Below are 6,374 nucleotides of genomic sequence, written 5' to 3'. Positions count from 1 at the left end.
TATTTTTATACCGAAGGTTTTCTTTTTGGAATTGTTCACCTGCGACTATCATCTACCCTTTTGCCTATTGGGCGACATCTGTCTTGATGGTACACCAATGACATCTATCCCCATGGTACGCTGATACTTGTTGGAATCCTAGTTCCATTAGGGCCTCCACAGGTTTGCGAATATCATGGCGCACGAAGGTTTACGAATATCATGGCGCATGTTAAACTAATAAGTTCTCCATATCGCTGCGAATATCATGGCCATGTGTAATCACTGGTTGGAGGCGATTGTAGGAATTCCCACAAGGGTTTTGTTCCGTGGTTGTATCCAATGGCGTCCTGACTGTGCAATTTCCTTTGGGAATTTAGTCAGTGTTATTTATGAACAAGTTCAATTGGATTTGGCAATAGCACACTACAAACAAGCTATCATCCTAGAAGAGGCTATAACTAGTTTATTTTCTCCATATAGAAATTTGGCAACAACATACAAACAACAGGTTCATTATATGGAAGCAATTGGTTGTCATAATGAAGTTCTTCGTATAAATCCTACAAGAGCCAATGGTCTTGTTAATAGAGGCAATACACTTAAAGAGATGGGCCGAGTTAATGAAGCAATACAAGATTATATACATGTAGTAACAATTAGGTCTATCATGGCAAAAGGTCATGCCAAACATGCTTCAGCCTTCAAGGATAGGTGTCATGTTGAAGCTAATATTAAGTGTTACAAACAAGCTTTGTTACTGCATCCTGATTTTCCATAAGTAATCTGCAACCTGTTGCACACTTTGTAGTGTGTCTGTGATTGGGAGGATCGTGATAGTAAGTTTGTTGAAGTTGAGACAATTGTAAGGCGACAGATAAAGATGTCATTTCTTCCAAGCGTGCAACCATTTCATGCAATTTCTTATCCCTTTGAACCAGTGTTGACTTTAGAAATCAACCAGAAATATGTAGAACATTGCCTTCTTGTTGCATCTTGTTTTGGACCTTAGTTTTTTGGACACCCTCCTCGTTTGCCTGTGAAAGGTGAGAGTGGTACTGGCAGGCTTAAGGTGGGGTATGTTAGCAGTGATTTTGGTAACCATCCACTTTCACACCTCATGGGTTCTATTTTTAGTATGCGCAGTCAAGAGTATGTTGAGGTATTTTGATATTATCTACGTCAGAGTGATGGCAGTGATTGGAGACAAAGTATACAAGTAGAGATAGAACACTTCATTGATGTTTCTTCCCTTTCATCTAATGTGATTGCACAGATGATATCTCAAACTCATATTCAAGTTCTTATCAACTTGAATGGGTATACAAAGGGTGTTTGGAATGAAATTGTTGTAATGAAACCAATCCCCATTCAAGTTTCATATATGGGTTTTCCTGGAACTACTGGTGCCAATTATATTGACTATTTAGTGACAGACGAGTTTGCTTCACCTACACATTATCACATATCTATTCTGAGGAGCTTGTACACATGCCACATTGTTATTTTGTGAGTGATTACAAGCAGAAAAACCAAGTTGCTTTAGACCATGTGCGCCAACCAAAGTGTTTAGATTATGGACTACTCGAAGACAAATTTTTGTTTGTTTGCTTTAAGCAGTTGTACAAAATACATCCTGGTATATTGATAACATGGTTCAATCTTCTAAAATGTGCACCAAATAGTGCTTTGTGGATTCTAAGGTTTCCTGCTGCGGGAAAAAGTAAATCGCAAGCCTTTTCTTCTGCACAGGGTGTCGGACCTAACCAGATTATATTTAGAGATGTTGCAACCAAGAGTGAGCATATACATTGTATCTCATTGGTTGAGGTGTGCCTTGATATGCCATTATATGATGCACATACCACTAGAACTAATATGTGCTTTGGGCTGATGTTCCAATTATAACTCTTCCACTGGAGAAAATGGCCACAAGAGTGGTGGGTTCTCTCTGTTATGCTACTGGATTCAGAGAAGAGATGGTTGAGAACAGTATGCAAGAGTACGACGAGAAGGCTATTAGTCTTGCCCAAAATCCTGCAAAATGTCAAGCTTTGACTACTAAAGTCAAATCAACATAGATGACATGTCCATTATTTGACATTGTTCGTTGGGTACAAAGTCTTGAGAGGGCCTATTTTAAGATGTGGAATTTATACTACATAGAGAAACATCCTTGGCCCTTCAAAGTGACTGAAAATGACAATGATTTTCCTTATGATCGATAATTTATATGTTGTACATATAAGGGTATACAATATTTTAAATTATGTATTTGAAAAGAGCTTCAAAATATGGTCAAATTGTAAAAAATAAAAAGGAAAAACTGATAGCTCCTATTGATGGAGAATAAGAGCTTATCTAGAATAGGAGACATGCATTGTTCCTACTCTGGCAATTGTCTCTTGTCATCAACACCTTGCAAGTGTATTGGTGTTACACATGGTAAATATGCCTATGATGACAACAACCTGCTCACTCCACACATAGCTTATAATTTTTTCTCTTTGGATGGGAGGACGAATACAATGAAGATAACAAAAATTAAGAAAAATGGTTCCAAAGGGATCAGTGTTCCTTGGCTCCCCAATTATCTCAAGAAGGAATTTGTTTACAGCATGCCACAAGATATCTCACAAGTGTAGAAGAAATTGACAACCCATAACCCTCATGCTCCAGATCATTGATTTTCCAATAGACGTACATGCATGAGAAATTAACTATAGCCCATTCTCAAATCAACGCTTCATATTCATTCAAGAAGGGCCCCCCTTTATTTTCACAAACCACTATGGCACACCTTTAGAAGCGGTTTATGGTTTTTTTAAAACATCCTCGGTCAACGACATGAAAGAATGACATGGAAAAGAATTCCAATGATCTTCTTGATCCTTCAAAAGCTCCGCCCACATTCTATAGGCAAACAAAATCTCGGGCAACATTGCCAAGCTAATTAAGAGCTCGAACATAATTTTATTAGGAAAGGGGCTCAAGCAAACTAAATGTTGAATTTGAATCCTCCTCTGAAACAATCATTAACGTGTACTACTACCAACACCACCTAAGCAGATCCTCTCTTAAAACGATGAGTTGGGAGGCCACCAAAGTATGCTAAGCAAGCATCTCAACAACATAGATCTCAAGATCTGGTTATGAAAACCAATGGTTATGATTGTTTGTCAACAATATAAGCATTATGATCAATCCAGTTCTTAACAACAGCATGAGCATTATGGCCAGTCCCTGCATCTTAGTTATTTGTTTTGAAAGTTAGTCATTGTTGAAGGCGGAAGCATCCTTACAAACTGATTTTCTATAGTAAGTCATGTACATAGTAGGACGTAGCACTAGTGATTTAGTGTCCTGATTGTAATGTATTTTGAAGCAACATGGTCAATCTATGGCTAGCTTTTGAGGCAGATGGAAATGGGAAGGTAGAGTGTGTTGGATTCATTCATACTCACTTTTATAGTTGGGAAAGTACGGATCACATCAAATTTTTATTTAGTAAGATGTAGCACTAGTGATTTAATGTCCTAATCATAATATATTTTGAAGCAGTATGGTCAATCCATCACTAGGTTTTGAGGCCAATGGAAATGGGAAAGTAGAGTGTGTTGGATTCATTCATACTCACTTTTATATAGTTGGGAAAGTGTGGATCACATCAAATTTTTATTTAGATGTTATTTTATTCCCTACATTATATATATTTTTTTATTTTTTATAAATATTCTTATTTTTTCATGAGAAATACCTTTCATATTTAAAGAAAGTATGCCTATTCATCATACTTTCAACATATCATATTGAAGAATTGACGATGTTGGTTGAATCTCGTTGATCACATGTGAGAATTGACGATGTTGGTTATGGGTGTTGTGAAGAGATGGAGTGATTATATAAAATAAAAATATGTGGTTTTAATATAGAATTGAATTACATTCAAAACAATTTGTTTGTCTAAAGTTTGAAAATAATTTAGTTTTTCAAATAATCTTCCCAAATCTTTTATTCCTTCGGTGTATCTTTTCACCTTTAGGGGAAATTGCTAGTAATACATCATATATTGTGGTAATTAAAATTTTGTTACTAATGAAAAGTTCAATTGTTATACGCACTCTCATTAGATTTTATGTCATAAATTTCTATTTTTTTAATATATGTATAAAATTCATTTTCATATTGCTTATATCTAAGTTTATTTCCAAAATTGAGTGAATATTTGTTTCGTTATGTGTAGAGAAATTTCAACATTCTTCATTACCAAGATCTTGATTAACATATCATTTCTTGGGATAAAGAAGTCTACTTGATATTTAAGAGGAATTATTTTTGGTATAACTATGTTTTATTTACCAGGGAGATCAAACAAGGAAAATAAACAAATGGAAAAATCGTGAAATAGGTTGAAATCATATGTAAATGATATAGAGAAATTAATAAATTGGAAACCAAGGAGCAAATTCCTTTTATTTACCATTCATATGAAGCTCAAATAAAGAACAACAATAAAGGGAGAAATTAGAAAATAGGTTGAAACTGTATGTAAAGGATATTGGCAAGTCAATAAATGGGAACCATAGAGTAAACATGGAAAAGAAATAACTTACATAAATCAAATATAGAGAAAATGTAGTATGTGGTTGAATGTTGAAAGAGTGAAACACCTATGGAGTCGTAGAAAAATTATATCACTTCTCAAGAAATAAATACTACATCTAGTGGAATAGCCTCTAATCTGTTGTGTCATATTATTGTCATTGATAAATGAATCTTCATTATCTTTAAAAAGAGATCATAAACCAATAAGGTGAAAATATGTAGATGAAGAGATGACATACCAAAATTATATGGATCATTAGATTACTTATCCACAAAATAGAAATAGAATGGTGACCATCAAACAACTCCAATTCAAAAGCATAACAAAGAAACACACTAAAATAACTCATAACATAATATCAAGTTGTTTTGAAGTAATCTCCTAATGTCTAAAATCCTAACTTCACCCCTTAGGAACAACTTGGGATAGGTTCATAAAGATTTATTAAGTTACAAAAGCAGAAAGAGTGGGGCATTATGCATATCCCCCCATTATGTCAACTTCCTTAGATGTAAAAGAATGACTTGTCAAGTGTTTAATTTGTAGCATGATCATGTTGCATTAACTAGATGTTTGGTATTAGTAATAAAACTATGAAAGATTAGTCTCCCAAAATATGGCATTTAAGATGGAAATGTCTTTCTTGGTAATTAGAAATACACTTATCAATAAAGAGAAACGAAAGTTACATCATAGATAAACTGTGCTTCAATGTTTTATAGGAGCATTAGAATAAGTTACATTCAAAGATAAGTCTGGTTAATTGTGTCACATAGAGATTGGGAGAAGTTACTTTTTCACTAGGTGTTGTGGATTTCAGAGGACAATTTGTTTTCCATTATCTCTTTCGAATATAAATCCACCTAGTGGAGTTGTCATGGGATAGAGGAGGTCATACAAAAATTAGTTGACTAGGAGGAGGGAAAAACTCTAATGTATGAGTAAGGTACAATATCTACCTTTTTCTCTAAAACCAAATTATTCGATCTATGGGGAGTACATTAAAACCATCAGAGGGATTCTCTAATGGATATATTTGCAAGAGAAGTATAACATTGAGGGATTTCCCTCCTTGAAACCACTTCCATCGTGAGGATGGGGAACTTGAATTGATGAATCTAGCTATGATGGGGTCATCTTTTGAGTTGATGTTGGTTGTATATTGTTTATAAACTATTTATGTGAAGGGCCATGCAATTTTTCGTTATTGAATTTGGACCTTTTGCTTCACTATTTTTACTCTTTGACTTTGTACACACACATGCATATGTGAAAGCTTCTTTCATGTCTCATGTTAATTGGAAAGTTTTGCATGTGAAGTAATATTCTCATAGCCTAGTATTTAATTCCAAGTGATAGATGTCCACCCTTAACCATGTTATCAAGTAAGCCTCCATTGAAATCAATATATACACAAAAATAGGCATAGGTAGATAGATGTTATGAAATTTGATTTGAAACTACCACAATAAAATGACGCATGATGTTTCCAATTGACTTGAATTTTTGAATGTTACAGTTGAATAAGTAGAAAATCATAATGATATTGGAGTTGTTATGAAAATCATGGTGGTTGGCCCAAACTTAGGGAATCAAGGTTGAATGTAAATACTACCCCTATCACATGATGATCTTTCAAGTTTTAAAATAATAAACAAAAAAATATTTGGAGAAAAGATGTAGCTCATAATTTGGAGTCTATGTTTGATGCATACAATGATTTGGATTGGATCATTATATTATTTTTCATCTATCTTGATGCTTTCATAGTGGAAAAATTGGAGGAATT

The 6,374-nt window shown here is 34.2% G+C and overlaps 1 pseudogene; it reads left to right on the top strand.

The window, feature by feature from the left end:
• Positions 1 to 247: 247 nt before the first annotated feature.
• Positions 248 to 2,207, top strand: LOC149246839 (putative UDP-N-acetylglucosamine--peptide N-acetylglucosaminyltransferase SEC pseudogene; annotated as a pseudogene).
• The last annotated feature ends 4,167 nt before the right edge of the window (positions 2,208 to 6,374 follow it).

This window comes from Pinus tabuliformis, chromosome 7 (genome assembly GCF_031772625.1).
Source record: "Pinus tabuliformis cultivar Carrire ecotype Pingquan chromosome 7, CPIR1, whole genome shotgun sequence".
In the NCBI taxonomy this organism is placed as follows: domain Eukaryota; kingdom Viridiplantae; phylum Streptophyta; class Pinopsida; order Pinales; family Pinaceae; genus Pinus; species Pinus tabuliformis.
The sequence above is the reverse complement of the archived record's forward strand: the minus strand, read 5'-3'. Positions and strand labels throughout refer to the sequence as shown.